The 22,035-nt window shown below is 43.2% G+C and overlaps 1 non-coding gene across 1 annotated transcript; it reads left to right on the forward strand.

The window, feature by feature from the left end:
- Positions 1 to 485: 485 nt before the first annotated feature.
- On the forward strand, positions 486 to 558 carry Trnar-ucg. The gene has a single exon. It is a non-coding gene; the product is annotated as a tRNA-Arg (tRNA).
- Positions 559 to 22,035: the final 21,477 nt, after the last annotated feature.

The following is a 22,035-nucleotide window of genomic DNA, read 5'->3' on the forward strand; positions in this document are numbered from 1 at the left end:
GGTTGGGTTTGGTTGGGTTTGGTTGGGTTGGGTTGGGTTGGGTTTGGTTGGGTTGGGTTGGGTTGGGTTGGGTTGGGTTGGGTTGTAGTTAGGTCTGTATTGTTAACATTAACCTGAACAAATAAGAAAAAAAATAATAACAACGAAAAACAAGAACTTTACTGTAATTTTATCACTGTAATGTTAATATATTTGTTAACAGTGTATTTAGCAAGACTGACGGTGAGTGTATTAAAACAAACACATTATTTCCCAGGTGTTGTAATTTCACCCACGGGTACAGTTGTCATGGTAACCCCTTCACAATGACCTATCCTTGACCTCTGTACACCTGGATGTCACCTGTAGCACGGGGCTCAGGTCACGTGGTAATTAAATGAAAGGTCAGATTTTTTAAAGTATATTCTCGTTGGAAACTACATAATATACAGCAGGTTAGGTTAGAGTACACTACATCATCACCATCACCACCATCACCACTAACAGACCGTGTGGCCTAATGGATAAGGCGTCGGACTTCGGATCCGAAGATTGCAGGTTCGAGTCCTGTCACGGTCGATGTCATTTTGAGGATGATTTGAATAAACTGCATGAGTAGTCAGAAAAATGGCAAATAAAATTCAACTTGTGAAAGAGACTTAGGGGTACTTGTAAGCACGGACCTACGGCCTAGAAAACAGTGCGTTTATGTTCGAAATAAGGCAAACAGAGTATTGTATTAGGTTTTATATCTAGAAGTGTAAGTAATAAGAGTGCAGAGGTCTTATTGCAACTATAACTTGCGCTAGTCAGGCCGCACCTCGATTATGCTGTTCAGTTCTGGTGCCCTTATTATAGAATGAATATAAATTCACTAGAGTCGGTGCAGCGAAGAATGACGAAAATGATTCCGGGACTTAAAAACCTTCCATATCAAGATAGATTAAAGAAACTAAACTTGCATTCCCTAGAAAGACGAAGAGTGCGGGGAGATATGATAGACGTATTTAAGTGGGTGAAAGGAATCAATAAAGGAGATATAGATAAAGTTCTTATAATATCCGAGCAGGATAGGACTCGTAGCAACGGATTTAAGTTGGATAAGTTTAGGTTTAGGAGGGAGATAGGACGGAACTGGTTCACAAATAGGGTGGTGGACGAGTGGAACAAGCTTAGCAACTTTGTAGTAAGTGCTGGAATGCTGGAAAGATTTAAAAGGAGGCTAGATAGATTCATGGATGATAGAGAGTGGTAGTAACTCTCGACAGGAGCTGCCATGCACAGGCCAACCGGTCTATTGCAGACTCCTTATTTTCTTATGTTCTTATGTTATCACTATCATCATCTCCATCACCACCATTTAACCGCACCATTACCACCACCACCACCACCAACCCCACCACCACCACCACCACCACCTACCTACCGCCACCTACCACCACCTACACCACCACCACCAGCCCACCACCACACCACCACCACCACCACCACACCACCACCACCACCACCACCACCACCCACCACCACCACCACCACACACCACCACCACCACCACCACCACACCACCACCACCACCCCACCACCTACCACACCACCACCACCACCACCACCACCACCCCCACCACCACCACCACCACTATCACCACTATCAAAACAAACACAAACATCAAAATCCCATACAAGCTTCAGTAACTCATAAAAAAGCTGACAAAACACCCATTCAGTACCTCATTATTAAAAAGTTTTCCTGATGAACCTCGCCACTATGATGCTAAACTCAATATTATACGTGTAACCTAACCTAACCTTGTATATTATTGTAACTTAAGAGATACAAATAGCTTTCTAAACGAGAGAGAGAGAGAGAGAGAGAGAGAGAGCAGAATTTATACAACACACACTTCCCCCATTGCTACCTACCTCCCCCCCCCCTTCCCTATAGTTATTGGTGGAGTGTTGGTGGGGTGGTGGAGATGAGGTGGAGAAGTTTTGGAGGCCTAATGGAGGTGAGATACAGTCGTGATGGAAATGAAAGATAGATGGGACGCGCGATAGGGGTATTAGCGGTGAACTGGAGGAGTGTTTGAAAGCATGTTAAAGGCGCGATGGAAGACGTGATGAAGGAATGATACAGGAGTGTTGGAGGAGTGAGAGAGGAATGTTGGAGGCGTGATGGAGGAGTGAGAAAGGCGTGATGGAGGCGTGATGGAAGAATTAATGGAGGCGTGATGGAGACGTGATGGAGGAATTATAGAGGAGTGTTGGAGGCGTGATAGAGGTGAGGTGAGATGGAAGGTTCGTGTCATCGAGGCCGCCAGCTAGCTTAGAGAAGGTGACGCTGCCCGCTGGAATGTTTACTGGTGAGCTGTCCCTTCCTGCCCGCCCACCTCCTCTCTCTCTCTCTCTCTCTCTCTCTCTCTCTCTCTCTCTCTCTCTTTCTCTCTCTCTCTCTCTCTTTCTTCGTGACGAGACTTTAGAAGTAAATATATGTCTCTCAGAATCTGTATTTAATTTGCTACCATATAACCAATGTTAGATTGAGTATGTCAGGTCAGGTCAGGTCAGGTTAGGTTAGGTCAGGTTAGGTTAGGTTAGATTGGTGCTAGGGTGATTATCCTTAAATTAAACAGGGGCTAATTGCCAATGGAAACAGTTTTACCAATCCTCTAGAATCTACTTAGGAAAGGATTCAGTGTTACCAAGGCGTGAGAGTGTCCCTGGGAGCCTCTATCTTGTGAGTGTGTGTGTGTGTGTGTCACTATGTAAATATATCCTCTCTTGGTCCTTCTCCCTCTCCCCCTGTCCCCTCCCTCCTCTCATTGTGTGTTTATCTCTTTATCTCATCCTCCGTCTCTTTCTCACTTCCTTGCTTTATTTTATCCTCTACATCTTCCTTCTCTCTCTCTCTTTTTTCTTCTTTCTCTTACTGTTCATCCTTGTTAAATCTTCCTTACTTTCACTAGATTAAACTACACATGTTCAAATCTTATCCACCCCGAAACTGAACCTCTTAATGGGTTCAACTGGACTAGAGTGAACCTTTTTATACGAATCCTGTCTAAAAAAACAAATATCTAAATGAAATAAAACCCAATACTCTTTATATTTACACTGACCCCCAGTAATATATAGTAATTAAATGGCAGAGAGAAATAAGAGCTGTTTTGTGTAAATAATACTAAAAAAAAAAGCTCTTTGGAAATTTAGGTTTAGTTTTGGGTGATGGTGGGACATGGTAGAGCGTGGGAGAAGTGTCAGTGTGGTATTCTAGCATGTGTTTACCTGTGTGTTTACCTGTGTGTTTACCTGTGTGTTTACCTGTGTTACGTATACCTGGGTAGTGTAGTTGTGGGTGGGATCGTGTTTCTGCGTTTAAGTCACGGTATGGAACACGATGTTGTTGGTTCGTGTCTGTCTGTCTGTTTCTCTCTTTCGTTCATTATCTCTTTTTTCATTGTATATGTATTCTCTCTCTCTCTCTCTCTCTCTCTCTCTCTCTCTCTCTCTCTCTCTCTCTCTCTCTCTCTCTCTCGTGATCGACGTTAAAGAGACAATGCAATACCTCATCGTCAGAAAGAGATGTGGGATCGACTTTCTGTATATCCACCACCTTCTCTTTACCTACAATATTATTACTATTATACAGTCCCCTTCACTTGTGCGTTTACAGGGGCTCGTCATTTAAACATTCCATAACTCATTAACTTTTAGGATATTTGTTTTAATATTGTTTTAATTTGATTCCATAGTATGTTTACTATTGCTAATTTCCTTCTGTCGAATGTAAACAAACACAGAGCTGCCACACTGCACAAAACCTGATGACCCCTTGTAAACGCACTAGTGAAGGGAACTGTACCTTTACTCAAGAAAGTATTGGCTTGTTTTGTGTTGTTAAATTTAGTGATTAGTTTTGTCTAAAGGGAGAATTACGTGTCTGTCTGTGTGCTATTGATAGACCAACACTCGTACATCGTTCACAAACATGATTACAGAAAACACAAACTACTGAATGTAATAAGAGAAATCCTTCCTTTATCACACCGAAATGAATTGAGTGGAGGTAATAACCCTGGCCATTAACTAGGTATTGATAGGTGAGGACAGGTGAGGATAGGTGAGGATAGGTAAGGTGTAAAGAGATAGATTAATTGGTGTCACTAAACAACATGAACGATTTACCACATCAATGAAATTATTCTGATTAATTACTTAAAGGTTTTATCGAGAATGTTTGTTCTTACATACATACATACATACATACATACATACATACATACATACATACATGGGGGTAAATTGCATTTGGTCAATTTAAATACGTTTTTCATATTGTTTAAAAAAGTCGTTCGTATAATTATTATTATTATTATTATTATTATTATTATTATTATTATTATTATTATTATTATTATTATTACACGACCACTAAAAAATAACAATAAAAACTACACAAACAGCTAAACGTACACACAGACAGCCACAGGTACACATACAGCCCCAGGTACATACAGACAGCTACAAGTACACACACACAGCCACAGGTACACACAGACACAGGTACACACAGCCACAACTACACACACCAGCAGGGAACAAACAATTAAAACTTTTGACAGAGCTGCTGAAGGTGTGGTGTGATCCAGGTGACTCATACGAACAGTACAGCCTGGTGACACAGCTGGTGAGGGAGAGAGAGGGGGAGAGAGGGAGTGAGGGAGAGAGGGGGGAGAGGAGTGAGGGAGAGAGGGGGGAGAGGGGGGTGAGGGAGAGAGGGGGGGGGAGAGGAAGTGAGAGAGAAAGAAGGGGGGTAGATGGAAAGAGTGAGGGAGGAGTAAGGAGAGAAGAAGGAGACCGAATGAAGACCGAGGAGGAGACCGAGTGTGTTGAGGAGGGGGGTGGGGGGTGGGGATTAAAGCCTACTGGGATTGGAGGGAGGCACAATGAGGATATATTTTGGTGGGAGATGAGGCTGGGGGAGGATATGACTAGCAGCACATGTTGTAGTGGAGGAGGATGGATTGGGGGAGGAAAGGTGGGGGAGGAGTGTGGGAGTGAATGGGGAGAAAAGAATGGTGAGGGAAGAGAAGAGGACTGGGGAGAGAGTAAGAGGAAGAAGAGTAGGGAGAAAGATAGGAAGAGTAAGGGAGAATAGTGGAAGATACCTGTACGAATCAGGGAGAGAGAAGAGAGAGAGAGAGGAGAGAGAGAGAGAGATAGAGAGAGAGAGAGAGAGAGAGAGAGAGAGAGACGAGACGAGAGACAAAACCACAATCAACAACAAAAGTTAAAACAACAATAAGACAAAATTAAAACAAACCAAAAAATAAACACATTAACATCTCCATTAAACCAAGAGACCCAAGGTATAAATGTTTTTCTTCTATTACAACATGTGTTTAGGTTAGGTTTTATGGTTAGGTTAGGTTAGGATAGGTTAGGTTTTAAATGATGATGATTGTAAGGAAATAAATTAATCTTATATAGAATTTACCTGAACTTAAAAAAAATCGTATATTAAAAAGTGAAAAATAAAATCTGAGGGATGACAAGGAAAAGTTTGTGAATAATTTTGAATAATTTTATGAATAATTTTGAATAATTCCATAATTTTCTGGATGAGAGCAAAGTGGATCAGGTGATATAATCTATAAAACGCTATTTTGTTTAATGGGTAAAAGTGCATTAGCCATAGAAAGAGAGGCGCAATAATCAAGAGGGACGTTTTGAAGGTATTAGTAGTAACCGTAATTTAACTCTCGATGTTGCACACAGGAGGAACGAGAACGACAAGATAAGGGCATACGGGGAGAGAATTCAGAACGTTGATCAAGGCAGCTTTACTCAGTCTAGTGTTCACAACCTCTGGTGGGATGGGACCAAGTGCAAGATGCTTCTACGCCAGACTCGCGGAGGTGATCTCCGAACAGAAGCAGCAGCCCGGAAGGTATGTCACACCCTGGATGAGATGTCGACTGTCCTTCTCTGACTGAAGGGAGAGAAGGACAGCTTCGCCCAAAGCCGACAACAGCTGCAGATATTGACTATGAGGCAACAGTCACTGAATGCCGCATAGATCTGTGGCTCAACTAACTCAACACAGCTAGGGTAGCTACTTATGTATTAAGATATTTAATATTAAGGTAATAAAATGGCGGAGAAGGTGTGGCTATTGGGGGAGGCTGGAGGCCACGTAGAAATATGTAAAAAAAAAAGTAGTAGCAGCAGTAGTAGTAAAGTTTTATATCTCAAGTACTTATCGTTACTTTATTCACTTCAGTATTTACACACACATTGACACTTAAAATAGACTTCACATACAGAAACCAGACAGACACACACCCACACAAACACACACACAATACGCACATGCAAAAACAATTCTTGGAACTCTTTAAGAACCCGAGGGAAACTGTGCAGGTGTTATGGTGTTTACTGGAGGACTTTGATGCTCAGTGATAATAGCTGGTGGGCACGAAGGACCTTTCTTACATATATACGTTCTTAATACACATATATCAGTATACACGTGCATGAATACAATGAATACACACAAACACCTCACGTCCATACATCATTCCTGTCATGGACCACCAAACACACACACACACACACACACACATTTTCTCAATACATAAACATCTTGTATACTTCCCCCAACGAGCAGAAGCAGGGAGCAGTAGTAGTAGCAGAAGTAGCAGTAGCAATATCAAGGGGCAGCAGGAGCAGAAGCAGAAGGATGTGGGTGGTGGTGGATCTTCTTAAGGCATCAGACTTCTCAATTAGCACACTGTTGAACGTCACAGGATAATGAACACGCCTGAGACTCTACATTAAGACAACCATTTCACGGACGGAATTGTGGGGAAGGGAGATAGGCAAGGAGTGAGATAGGGAGGGAGTGAGAGGGGAGGAGTGAGATAGGGAAGGGATGGAGGAGAGAGGAGAGGGGAAGGGGTGAGGGGGCAAGGAGGAGATAGAGGAGGAGATAGGAGGGAGTGAGATAGGGAGGGATTTGAGATAGGGGGATTGAGGGGAAGGTGGAGGGGCAAGGAATGAGATAATGAGGGAGTGAGGGATGAATTTGTAGCCATCGACTCTTTCTAGTGTTGAGAAATGATTCTATTTGAAGGCCTCTCACCCTACCTCACAACCCTCTCTCATCCCCCATCTCCCCCATCCTCCCTCACTCTCCTTCACCCCGTTCCTATTCCTTCTTTCCTGTCTTTCTGATTTCCTTCCTTCCTTCCTTCCTTCCTTCCTTCCTTCCTTCCTTCCTTCGGTCTTTTTGGCGCGTTAGACACCTCTTCGGAGACATAGTATAATCTTTCTTCGTTGTCCTTCCTCCTTCGACTTCCTCATCTCCTCCTCTCCATTTTCTATCTCTTTTTCTCCTCTTCCTCCTCCTCCTCCTCCTCCTTCTTTTCTCTTTTCCCCCTCTTCATTCTCCTTTTCTTCCTCACCTTCTGTTGTTGTCACCCAACTCCTTCGTGTATATGATATCCCTTTGTTCTCCAAGTTTCTTATTCTAACCTTAAAACTTCCTCACACGTAAAATGTCTTCGATTCACCTGGGAAATAAAAATATACCCTCTTCCCTCACTACACCAACACTCTAAAAAAAACAACAACAACATACAAATCTATTCCCACTAATCAAACTCAAATTATGTAGGCAGATGGCCCCAAAGGGATTATCATTTCACCCTACAAGAAACTATGAATCCTCGACCCATTTCTTCCTGACAAGCTCAAATAGGAGACTCTCTTCCAGCCGTCCTACAAGATGGGACTATATTCTTACGTTAAAAATCTTCCATCAAAAACGTAAGATATGGGAAAGTAAATGGTGTCTAAATGGTATTGAAACAGTAAGAGTAATTAGATGCGTTAATTCGTCCCCGGGTGCTAAGGTGGTGGAAGATTATAATTAGTGAGAATCTGTACCCGCGTTGGTCTTCTCACGTCCCGCCGCGGATACAACTTGTATTCAGTGTGGCCATGGAGGCGAGGCGGAGGTCTGTACTAATACGTAGGTCATGTCGGTGCAGATGGGTGCCTGGGGAGGAGTTCGGGATAGCCAATAGGAGGAGGTCTTCAGGCTTGGGTATGGGAAGGAAGGGGTAGAGGGAATTCACCATCACCACGTAAGAGACACTCTTCCCCCATCTCTCCCTCGTGACTAGAACACACACACACATACACACACACACACACACACACACACACACACACACACACACGAGCTGAACTCAACATCGTGTGCATCCATAGTGTTTTGTTAATGCATTTACCTGGGAATATATTAATAATCACCTTGTTGCTACAGGTGAATTAATTATTATACCTGTCCTTAATCCCTAAATCTACGTGAATTATATATTACATCTCTAGTTAATCCTGTAATCTCTTCCCCCACACTGTAGTATTTATTGATTAAATTATATCTATCGTTCTTTCTCGTTCAAGTTATGTAACGTAACGTAATAGAATATATTGTAAGGTAACACAACACACCGTAACGTAACAGAATACCGTAACAGCACACCATAACGTAACACAGCCCACCGTAACACAGCACACTTAGCGTAACAGCACACCGTAATGTAACAGAGGTTAATTAGACAACAGCATAACCATTAAATATGCTCATCATGCGCATCACAATTACTCTCCTCAAGTAGTATAATGACGCCTCTGTCAGACAGTTAAATCTACTTATGTATGTATGTATGTATGTATGTATGTATTCGAGTCCAAAGCTGGCATGAAAGGAAGGACGCTGATATACAATTATACTCATGGTTATTAATGTACACATTATATTTTGCCAATACTGTATAATATATGCGATATATTCCTTCAATTATAGGAGTTTAGATATAATCAATTGTAATATACTCTCAGTTATACGTATTTCCTGGATTCGTGATATATGTCCACTTATATCGGTTATACTCGTAGGTATAGTCGATATTGCCGTTTAGTCATAGCATATTCGTGTGTTCGTATCAAAGGCAACTGTATATTTGTCAATTTAAAGATTATTATTTACGTATTGGGTAGTTTTGTTTGTCTGTGTGTGTGGGGTGGGGAGGGGGTGGGGAGGGTGGGGGAGGGGGGTGAGAGGGTGTTTTATTTGTGTATGAGAGAGGGGGACAGTTCTAGAATTCCCCCAACCCCTCTCCTCCTCCCCTCCTCCTCCCAAAAAAAAGTTGACGTCACGGCTATATAGTTCAGTTTCCAATTAAAATCACCCGAACAAAAAAAAAAATAAAAAAAGAACTTTACTTTTTTTCACTACCCCCCAAAAAATTTCCCTTTCTTCATCACCAGAATATATCGCTCAATTGAAATGCCAATTAGCTTCCCATTTAAAACAAAGTTGAACAATTTACATGATATTCACAGCCTATTATATAAAAAGGAGGTATTTTTTTCCGTGTCCATTAACAGTTGTGTGTTTGTATTTTTTTCTATTCTTTTATATTAATATTTATTCCCTTTAGTTAGATTTTTCTTTTATTATTTTTATTTTATTTTTGTTCTTATTTATGTTTTTGGTTTTTATTACTGCGTGTATAACTGAGATAAAAATGATATATGTAGAAATTATAAAAAAACATGCTTTAAAACAAACAAACAAACACACACACACACACACACACACACACACACACACACACACACACACACACACACACACTCACTACCCTTCCTCTTCCTTCCTTTCCTTTTCATCTTCCAATTGCTGTAGTGCTGTTAATCATAATTTCATGTCTTCATCACCTCCTCCTCCTCCTCCTCCTCCTCCTTCCTCTCCTTCCCCATTTCACCCTTCACATTTCTCTCTCCACCACTTACTAACACGTCCATACCATTTTTTTTGTTCGTTTTTCTCCCTCAGACATGATGAGGGCGGGGAGAGTCCAGCCTTGCAGAGGTTTGGCCATTACTAGGATGAGAGAACAATTACACTCCATGTCGCTCTGTTCACAACACACGCCTCCATCCATCACGGGGGGGGCGGGGCGGCGGTGGGGTGGGGTGTCGGGTGGGGGTGGGGTGGGTGGGTGGGGTGGGAAGAGCCGGTGGGGTGGGTGGGGTGGGGGCAAGGGTTGGGTGGGGTGGGTGGGTAAGGGTTGGGTGGGCTGGAACATGGCGGGGACGAGCTGAAGAGATGGTACAGAGTGGGGTGGGGTATGGCTGGAAAAGGGTGGAGTCGGGGATGAGTGGTAGAGGGTGGGGTGGGGTGGAGGAGGGTGGGGTGTGGGTGTGGGTGGGGTGGAGGAGGGGGTGGGTGTGGGGTGGGGTGTGTGGGGTGGGTGGGGTGTGGGTGTGGGGTTCGTAGTCCATGTATTTCTTGTCTTCACCAACATCCTCCTCCATCTATTACGGCGGCGGGCGGGGCGAGGTGGGGCGAGGTGGGGCGGGGGTGGGTGGGGTGAGGGTTGAGGGAGGGCTGGTGACTTGCGAACATAGAATAATTAGGGTTGACAAGATAGGAAAAGTGATGGAGAGGAGAGAGAGAGAGAGAGAGGTGGGGAGGCGGCAGCAGGAGATGAGGGAGGCGAGGAGTGTGGAGCCATGTTTTAATTACAGGTAAGCACAGGTGGGTCATGTCAGCCCTGACCGTGAGCCAGGGAGGTGAAGTATGTGTGTATGTTTCTGTCCTCAACTGAATATGTTTATCCTCAAGGGGGAGTTCGGGGACTTAGAGATGAGTAGGGGGAGAGGAGAAGGGGGGATGGGAAGGAGAAGAGAGAAGGCGGGGAGGAGAGGGAAGAGGGAGGGAAGAAGGGGACGAGGGGATGAAGGGGAGGAGGAGGGGAAGGCTTAAATAAAGTCGTATAAAAAATTCCGTAAAATCCTTAAAGATGAAGTAAATTAATTTTTTAGCTTCATATAAATCCCTCTTTAGAAATCACTAATTTACGAATCGGATTTTAAGTTCATTCGGAATCGTGTAAAATCCCTACAATATGTAATACATTTTAAAGTTTTTTTCCCTAAGTTGATAAAAATCCCCATCAAATCCTAAAATAAAGCGGATTTTTTTTTATTACCGATGATATAAAAGTCTGAGTGGATTTACTATAATTATCCGAAATCCTTCTTAAAATCCCTTCCGAGAGCTTGATTAAATCCCGGAACGGGGGGTGGGGAGGGGACTTATGCTCATACGAAGCTTTATGTCTACCTTTGTTAGTCTGTCTGTCTTTCTCTCTCTATCTTCCTCTATCCTCCTTTTCCTCTCTCCTTTCCCTTCCTTCCTCTTCTTCTATCCTTCCCTCCCTCCGTCACTCCTTTCTCTCTCTCTCTCTCTTTCACAGGTAATGGCGCTGTTCCCTCATTCACCCTGATTTTAAAATGAGGAACTCGGGGTATGGGAGAGGGGATGGGAAGGGAAGAAAGTGGAATGGGTGAGGGGTTTCAGGAGGGTAGGGAGAGAGGTGTTGAAGAGGGAAGGAGGGAAGGAGAGGGAAGGAGGTTTTTGGAGAGGAGAGAAGCAGGGGGGCAGAAGAGGGAAGAAAGTGGGAAAGGGAGAGGAAAAAGAAGGGAAGGAGTTGAGGAAGGGTGAAAGTGTTGGAGAGGAGATGAAGGGAAGGAGAGACAGTTGTTGGGGGAAAAAAAAAAAAAAAAAAAAAGAGAGAGAGAGGAGAAAGAGAGAGATTATAATCAAAAGGAAGGGAATTCTTGAGACCTGTAAATACTAAGGCACAAGTTAAGAACGTCTAAGTGTGTTTTCCGGGTCGACTGTTCGAGAATTAGGACGGAATGAGAACCTGTATTTCGACGCTAAATAGGATGGAGGTGTTCATTCACGCCCTTAGGAGAGAGAGAGAGAGAGAGAGAGAGAGAGAGATATTGTTCCTACTACTGCTGGGTGGTGAGGGATGGTAAGGAAGGAAGGAAGGAGGGAAGGAAGGAAGGAGGGATGGTAAGAGGGATGGAAGGTAAGAAAGGAGAGAGAGAGAGAGATAAGGAGAAGGAATTTACATCTTGGTCAGGAATGGAAGACAAGGTTTTAATCTCTGTTTAATTGGTGTAATTGCACGGCCTTTGTCGGGCTTGATTTAGTTTATCTCATTTGCCTCTTCTCCCTTAACCGTCCCTTCATTCTCCCTTCGCCTCCTTCACTCTCCCTTTACCCTATCTTTATTCTGCCTTCACCCTTCCTTCATTCTCCCTTTATCCTCCCTGCATTCTCCCTTCACCCCTCCCTTTACTCTGCCTTCACTCTCCATTCACTTTCCCATCACCGTCCCTTCATTCTCCCTCTGCCCTCCCTTCACTCTCCTTTACACTATCTTTATTCTGCCTTCACCCTTCCTTCTTCATTCTCCTTTATCCTCCCTGCATTATCCCTTCACCTCCTCACTCTCCTTCACTCTCCTTCACTCCCTACCCTCACGCCCTCTCTACTCCATCCCATCCTTTCTTCACTCAATCTCTTTCCTCTCCTCATCTCTTATCAGACCACATCCTCCTTCACTCCTTGTAACATTCTCCCCTACCTCACTCCTTCTCCTTCCCACACAACGTATCATTAACTTCTACTCTTTCATTTCTCTTTCTCATCATCTCCACTTCTCTTCTCCATCCTACGTAATCATCACTGTTCTTTTCTTTCATCTTCATCTAATAGCTACCATCTCTCTCTCTCACCACTACCCACCCTCTTCCTTACCCCTATCGTCCCCTTGTCTCTCTCTCATCCAACACTATCTACCCTCTTCTCCGCCCCACCACCATTAAACAGACAGACAGACAGACCGTGCAGTTGGTGCGTTTGGTATACATAAAGTACACATTTACAATATAACAGATCTTTGAATAGTTAAGTGACCAAAACTCATCGTCTGGGTAATAACAGAGGGAGTTACAGGTTGGTTGTGTTTATTAGTGTAGTAATATTAGGGATACTTGATATCTTGAGACGACCCCACCAGCATGACTGTTGTCTGGCGGATCATCTTGTTTGTCTGGCACTTATTTCGTGGCGCCGAGGTGGCAGCAGGTCCCCGTGTCGACTGTCCTTTAAGAGGCCTCGTCTGAATTTTCAGGACAGCTTTTCTCCATTGTGAAGAGAAAGAACTTAAAAGAAGGCCTGTAGCTGCGGAGGTCTCTTGGTAGCTGCTGTAGCTCTGTGTTGGACCTTCACTGTTTACTCTGAGTCCGACGTCAAACACTGGACACCGGCACTCTAGTCCTGGTTAGTTGTTAGTGATGGTTTATAAGTTGTTCAGTACCTGGAGCATGTGGAGGAGGCGGGATGCTCTGATGTCATGCTCCACGCGTGTCGTCCCATGGTGTCTCCTAGCAGTGTGCAGGTGCTGTCCACCGAACTGCATGGGGTTGATTCGTAAATGGTGAAGTCATCTTTATATTTCAGACTCTTCTCTCACTCACCACCACCACCACCACCACCACCACCACCACCCACACACCCCTCCCCCTCACCACCCACACACCCTCCCTCACCACTCACACACACCCACACACCTCCTCACCACCCACACACTCTCACCACCACCACTACCCACACACATTGCCTAACTAACTAGAACACCAGCCAGACACAGTAGCGCCATTGCCTGTCGCCCCTCACTCTCCCTCCTATCTCACCACTTACTTAGTCAAGGCTCCCGATTCTCTACCACTCGTAAATTACAATTCATCCAGGGAGAGAAGATAACGCGTTTTAGTCACGGTAGTAGATAAAAAGAGCCCCAGTGCTATTTTGACACTATCTTGACCCCTACGCTGTATCGTAACTTAAGTGTAGGTCTGTGTATACGCCGTCTCATATCTCTCGTTAGATGTCTTTTACTTTAAGATCTTTTAAGAATCTATGGGATATGTTACATTATAAACAGAAGTTACAGAATATATCAACAGATGAAAACTTTGGCCTTAGAAATTGACTTACGAGATTATTTAATATATTAACTTGGAAAGGAAAATATCTCTTACTTTCCTTTAAGAATTAGTGAAAGATATATTGTGTTAAAAGATAACTTGTGTTAATTAAAGGATAAATGGAACTTAGGACTTTAATATATAGTCAGGTAGGTGGTGTAAGGTCAGACAACCATTGGGTAGTAGTAGTGAGGGTTCAGAACATGATTCGAACCCCACGTCCTCAAGGGGCCAATTTAACCCTATTATCATATATCAAGTATCCTTACCCAGGGAGCCTAGGTTACTCCGTGTCTTGGGCGAGGGAGTAAGATCCGTGTCATGAGTGAGAGAGAGCAAGATCCGTGTCATGAGAGAGAGAGAGAGAGATCCGTGTCATTAGTGAGAGAGAGAGAGAGCAAGATCCGTGTCAAGAAGAGAGAGAGAGAGAGAGAGAGAGAGAGAGAGAGAGAGAGATCCGTATCACTGCCCCCTCAATAATGACGCCACGTATTACGAGTTAAGTAGTGAGGGGCTGTGTCGTGACTATACTGTGTGGGAGGAATTAGCAATGGTTGACCCGCGTGTTGCTAGATAACCGACACTGAGGTCACCTAGACGTAAATCTATTAAGGCGGTCACCAACACAACAACCACATCCTGAGGTAACGAACTGTACGATCTAGTGTCAAGGAATAATTAAGGAAAATCGGACAACTCATCAACTGCACTGGATAACACTTCTGGTATCCGCGACGACCATCTAATAAATCCAGCAACACGAATTCCTTTAAAATTCAAAATCTTTATACACTAGGTGAGTAGGAGAAGTTAACGAGCCAATTAGCAGCGAGAACGAGGTCCACTATACGAGTCTCAGTTAATCAGAGTAAGATTGTGTTCCCCTGTGCGTTTCTCGGCCAATTAGCAGCAAGAATAAACAATCATGACAATGACCCCCTCTCTTGTGTCTCTGTCTCATATGAGTTCAACACACGAACAATACACCTTCGCCTCCTTCCACTCTGTCAAAAACAAAAATGAGTAACCCCAACCTAACCCAACCTGAAGATTAGCCCCTCAGCTTATTTCACCTGTTAATTAAACACCTGAAACTTACCTGAAGGGGTTAAATTAAGTTACGTTTGGTTAGGTTAAATTTTAGGTTAGATTAGGAGAGGTTAGGTTAAATTTGGGTTAGGTTAGGTTAGTTTAGTCTATGTTCTTTTTATACTAAATCGTGATTGTATTAGCTATGTGTGTGTGTGTGTGTGTGTGTGTGTGTGTGTGTGTGTGTGTGGTGTGTGTGTGTGTGTGTGTCTACGAGCAGTATTTGTCAGAGTAGAAGCAATCATATTAATTGTCGTTGAGGCCCTAACCACTGCCGTTGGGTGAGACTGGGACCTGAGCTGTTGGGAGATTTATAGATGCTGGTGATAATGTTGCTTTGGCTGGTGACATCTTGGTGATATAATGGTGATATTGCTGTCATGGTGATTCTTGTTTGTGTTTATAATGGTGCTTTTGGAGGTGAGATTTTCTTGATATTATGTGTGTGTGTGTGTGTGTGTGTGTGTGTGTGTGTGTGTGTGTGTGAAATACTGAAATATTACTGCAGACCGACACAAACTTACGCAAATATACATGAATGAGACATTATATGGAAATACACAAAAGAAAAAAACTCTCTCACCCACACACACACACACACACACACACACACACACACACACACACACACACACACACACACAGTTCTGCTCACCGTGTAAATCCCCCACAGAGAGAAACTCTTCCACATCAATAATATTTACTATGCCAAAAAATGTGTTCAGCCACAGGTGTAAAACTCGCTTGATCCCTCTCTATCTCCCTCCCCCTCTCACCTCCACCACCACTACCACACAACCACTATCACCAACTCCACCACCAATAAGGATCGTTCACTTAAAATTTGGATTATTTTCCCTGAACTCTTAATAGATATTGTCTTCTATCATGTCTGCTTTTAATTATTTCACAAAGTTACTGTTTGCTGTCGTTCACAATAATGTTTATTTATCACAGTTCAAAGACTCCCTCGAGGTCCTCAGGTAAGAGACGAGATCCTAGTATGAAGTGTTACGTTGAGGCTCCGGAACAAGTAACTCGAGGCTTTATGTTCCCAGGGGCCTTCAATAAGTCTGGATCACAACTCATTCAGGAGCTTCAGGGTTCCCCGAGTCTCTGATCCTATTGGGACAAAGTAATATTAGTGGCTCAGGTTCCTGTGCTGTACCTCCCTCTGGTTTTCCCCGAGTTTGTTGCCCTCCTCGCTCCAGCTACGATGAGAGGGAGTTACGTTGGACGCTAAGCTGGCGGCACACGTGTCTCCCCACCAGTAGTGTGATTTATGGACGCTAGTTGTCAAGTCTGTAGAGCTGTGATGATCCTTGAGATGTTGAGCAGCCGGCAGTTATCAGGCTCCTGTTAATCATGACATTATCGAAATACATCAAAAATTCTAGATAAAAACACTAATACACTCTTTTTCATAGTTCCATCTGATTATTTCCATACACTCGTCGATATAACTCTATTTTCATTAAACTTCAACACACCGAAACTTGCGATACATCCCACCATAGCCCAGCAGCGTCGTACTACAGGTGGGTAACTCAGGTAGGTAACTCCAAGTGACAGAAATATCTCAACTATATCTCGTCTCTAGGGGTTACTGAGAATTGTTAGTACAGTCAACCCAACTTCTGTCTCAATATATATATATTTGTTTTCCTCAGGTGCAGACTTTTGCTTGGTCTGCGTACTTTTCCACCCGGAGCTCCATCTTGCGAGAGGATTGTGAGGAAACTTTGATTAAAACGACCTTTCCATACCAGGTCAAATTTTTCCCACATATTTCCAGGGGAATTTTTATTATCCCCTCTGCCGTGTGGACTCTGAGTGTTGTACTGTAACCCAACAAATTCTGATTGCCCGAGAAGGAGAGAGAGAAAGACAGAGAGACCGGGAGAGGAGTCAGAGATAGAGGAGAAGAGAGAGAGAGAGAGAGAGAGAGAGAGAGAGAGAGAGAGGTCCTGCATCTCCTCAGTATGTCGCAGTGAAGGATTTGGTCTTTTGTATTTATGAGGTGTGTGTGTGTGTGTGTGTGTGTGTGTGTGTGTGTGTGTGTGTGTGTGTGTGTGTGTGTACTAAATTACCTTGGTAGATGAAGCAAATCTAAGATCCACCGAACAACACAACAAAACAAACACCAAACAAGCATATTTCTTCCATGTAAACCGCCTCCCCAAAAAAAAACATAAATAAACGAATAAAATAAATAAACTCTATCCTCACCTAAAGAACATTTTTCACTTGTACAACATCAGCAACACAAAGACGACTATGTTACATATTACAGTATGGTAAAAAAAACAAAAATCAGCTCCACATTGAGTATTACATAGCGAAAAATAACTCCATAAAATCATCAGAATACGTATTGAAAATCCTCTTAAAAATACAAAAAATAAATACACACAATACTTATACAGCTAAAGTATAATAGTATAAAAATTATGTTGTAATTTTATTTTTCATTTTATTTATATTTTGAAAGTAGAAAAATTCACTACAGTTATATACAGTTTAGGAAATGTATTTGTATCCTGTACTTGTATATAAACCTGAATTAGGGTGAATATTGTTGTATATTTTAAGTGAGAGAGTAATGTTTATGGAACTTGATGTGTGTAAATAAGCCTCTCTCTCTCTCATTTTCCTCTTCTACCTTCTCTTCCCACTCTAGCTTCTCTCTGAGCTACCCAGGCAGAATAGGCGTGAGCGGTGGGCGAGCAGCGTCCAGAGGTGGGCGTCAGTTGGGTGCAGTGGTGGGCGGAGTGGTAGGCGTGAGTGGTGGGCGTCAGTGTTGTGTCAGTGGTGGGCGTTAGTGGTGGGTGTCAGCTGGGCGTGAGTGGTGGGCGCAGTTGGGTGTCAGTGGTGGGCGTTAGCTGTGGGCGTCAGTAGTGGGCGTCAGTGTTAGGCTACAATGCTACCACACAAGGGACTTTTATTACTGTCATGTGTCCTGCAGCCGCCAGTAGCCGCAACTGCAGCCGCAGGAGCACTTTGTTTACGGTCAGACTACCACACAAGTCTCTGCTGTCCCTCCTTCTCCTCCTCCTCCTCCTCCTCCTCCTCCTCCTCCTCCTCCTCCTCCTCCTCCTCCTCCTCCTCCTCCTCCTTCTCTTCTTCTCCTCCTTCTTCGTCTTATATAATTCTTTCAGTGTTCGTATATTTACCCTCTATTTCTTAACGTCCACTTTCCTCTTTCTCCCATTTCCTTTGCGTTTTTCCTTCCTATTTACTCACTTTTTATTTCACTTCCTACTACGGCGTTCATTTTTTCCCAATCCACTATTCCTCATTCTCAGTATGTGTAAAAAAAAAAAATCCAATATACGATAAAAAAACAGTTAACTGCCCGGTGAGTAGTGGAACGTTAACTGTGAACTGGACGCTTGACAATAGACTGGTGGTACTGACTTAATGTTCCTTATGGTCTTGGGTTCGAGCAGGTGGGATGGAAAGTTGAGGAGGAACAAGCTGTAAGAACAATATCATACTTTGAAGGATTTTTTACCCTTATTGACAGATATTCCTCGATAGTGAAGCCGATTATAAGTGCCATCATCCATCTGATAGAATAGCAACGGTGGAAGGATGAGAGGAATCCCTTTATTGAACTCCTATTGAAAGAATCTCACGAGTCTTTGCTTATACACAGAACAGGTTAAAGTGAAAACGATCTTGAAGTGTAATTTGACTATCAGTTTGTCCTCGGTGGGGGTCGATGATGCAACTCGACAAGACTTGACTGACTGACTGCTGTTCTGTTTAGCCTCGAGGACTCCACAGAACTTTGGTGTCAACAATGAGGCGGCTCCAAGGCGAACACTTCTCATGGTTGTCCTGGAGAAGGCGGTAGGAGGATGTTATCCCTCCTCCCCCTCCTCCTCCTCCTCCCCCTCCCACACACACAACAACAACAACAACATTATCGTTATTGATCATATTAAAGGTATTATTATTAACCAGTGGTCAGCTCTAATGGTTCGCGGCCTAGTTATGGATTATGTAACAGGAAGTGAGGAATGACCCAGTTGACCCATTTGTGTGTCCAAACAACTCACTCCCCACTAAACGAGGTAATTAAAGAGAGATTACCCGGTGTGTAGCGGTGACATAACGGAACCTTTTTATAACTGTTTATCACAACTGGATTTACCTGAGTTATAGTATGACTGACTGACTGACTGACTGACTGACTGACTAACTGACTGACTGACTGACTTCCACTTAGAGATTTATATTATCAATGTTGCTGTAGTGAAACATTTAAGTTACTATAGATAAATAATATCAACTTTAATCATAATAAATTTATATAGTTACAATTTATATGATTTATAAACCTAATGTATTTATTTACGATTTATATTACCACTGATGATTAGTTTCACCTTAAAGAAATTTATATTATGGTTTATATAATTTAGATGTTTATTCATAATGTATAATGATGTGTTGTTTACGTTAATGAACCGGATAATTGGAGTGATAATTATACGGGTTAGTTATTGAGGATAATTACTTCATTAGATGTAGGCTATAATGATTTATGTACTGGGGTGAGGGCACGTCTCTGTCCGTCTGTATATACACACACACACACACACACACACACACACACACACACACACAACACACACACACACACACACACACACACACACACACACACACACACACACACACACACATGCACTTTTACTGTTTCTGTTTGTCTGTGTTCCTCTGTTTGTCCTTCCTCCTACCCTCCCCACCTCCCACCCTCCTGCACCTCCCCACCTCCACCTCCCTACCTCCCACCCTCCTGCACCTCCTACCCTCCCACCTCCTCACCTCCCTACCCTCCTGCACCTCCTCCTACCTCCCACCTCACCTCCCCAAACACTTATTTCTCCTTTACTCTGCCTATCTTCACCCAACCCCATCCCTGACTCTTCTCTCTCTTCCGTCCTGAACGCTCCCTACCATCACCACTTCAAGACCAACAGTTGTATTCAAATGGTATCTCGCCCAAAGTTGTTCCTTGCTACACACCACACACACACACACACTCAACTGCTCCTCCTCGCATTGTTGCTGGTGGACCTCTACACGTCATCAGGGCAAGCAAGGAAGGTCTGTGAAGCTCCCAGAATTACGGCGCCCGAATGCAACTCGAAGCACCAATCATTTTCAGTTTTGGGGCAATTTGTTGTGTTGTTGGACAGGTATTGGGTCCACATGTGGTGGCTGGGTAGTTGGGGGAGGGGAGGGATAGGAGGGAGGGAGGAAGTATGAGGAGGAATTGTGTGTGTGTTGATACTGGAAGGGAAGGGAGACAGGGGGAAAACACACACACACACACACACACACACACAACAACACACACACACATTTGGATGATAAATGATCAACAGAAGAACTGTAGTAAACTTTATCACATTATGACGTATAGGTTCTGGATGTTAGGTCACTCAGATTTCTACGATTTTCTCAGATTTTTTATATTTCCATGTAGGGATTAGGAGGTCATTGGTGGTTATGAACTTATAGTATATAGTCAAGAGATAGTGCTTGTGTTGTGGTGATTTATATCTCTCTAATCTGGTTTATCTCTCTCTAATCTGGTTTATCTCTCTCATCTGACCATCTGGTTTATCTCTCTCTCATCTAGTTTATCTCTCTCTAATCTGGTTTATCTCTTTCTAATCTGGTTTATCTTCAATCTGGTTTATCTCTTCAATCTGGTTTATCTCTCTCTCATCTGGTTTATCTCTCTCTCATCTGGTTTATCTCTCTCTAATCTGGTTTATCTCTCTCTCATCTGCTTTATCTCTCATCTGGTTTATCTCTCTCGCCTAAGTAAATACCACAAGCGTTAACCGAGTAATTACATTTGGTGTTTTTTCATGGCGGTAAGGATGAGGTTTAGTGTGTTTATGAGGGACGTTAAAACACTTATCGCCGACTCCCAGCAATGTTGGCTCCTTCCAGACTGTGGTGGTGTGGTGTGGTGGTGTGGTGTGTGGTGTGGTGTGGAGTGGTGTGGTGTGGTGTGGTGTGGTGTGGTGTGGTGTCAGGGTTATTGATTGTGGTTTAATAGATCTGTTTAATTGTTCCTCCCTCTCACTTTCCCTCTCCCTATCTCTTCCTTCCTTCTCACATTCTCACTGTCTCTACTATCTCTCATCTCCCCCCCTCCCTCTCTCCCCTTAGCCTCAACTACGTAATGTCTCTTTAATCCTTTCGTGCCGTCAGAACAGAGAAATGTGAGGGGTGAGGAGGATAGTGGAATGGGGGAGATGGTGGGGAGGAAGGGGGAAGGAAAGGGGATAAAGGGGGGAAACAGGAGTCATGGGAAAGGGACGGGAGAAAGGGAGAGGAAGGGGAAGAGGAAGGAAAGGGAGAAGGGTACACTAAATGGACAATGGAGAAAACGGAAGGGGGAAGGGGAGATGATGAAGGGAAGGAAGAGGAAGAAAGGAAATGTTTCACGAATTAATTATCAGACACTTGACATTGTACTAGGAATGGGTTTTTTTCATTTCAGCTAGGAATTTTTTATTTTAGTTAGGAATTTTTTTACCCGGACACAAAATACTGTACCATGTAAATTGGGTCGTCTCGTGTGCTTGATTGTCGTAAGCTGGCGGAGGCTGTGACGACTTACTGCCAACTACGACTGTCAATTGTGTGTGTGTGTGTGTGTGTGTGTGTGTGTGTGTGTGTGTTTTAAAGGCTGAATGATTTGTACTCTCTTTTATTTGTGTGTGTTTTGTGTGTGTGTGTGTATGCAAAGTGTTTGTGTGTGTGTGTGTGTGTGTGTGTGTGTGTGTGTGTGTGTGTGTGTTTGTGTGTGTGTGTGTGTGTGTGTGTGTGTGTGTGTGTGTCGCTTTTAAATTTCATTCATATTAGTATATAATTCTCTATGGTGCTTTTTGTTTATTTGTTCCCTATATAGTTTCTTATTATCACGACACACAATATCAATATATCATTATATAATATCAATATCATCATCATCATCATCAATACCCTTTGACCTTTCTATCACAGTGTAAG

This window comes from Homarus americanus, unplaced genomic scaffold (assembly GCF_018991925.1).
Source record: "Homarus americanus isolate GMGI-L3 unplaced genomic scaffold, GMGI_Hamer_2.0 scaffold367, whole genome shotgun sequence".
Classification (NCBI taxonomy): domain Eukaryota; kingdom Metazoa; phylum Arthropoda; class Malacostraca; order Decapoda; family Nephropidae; genus Homarus; species Homarus americanus.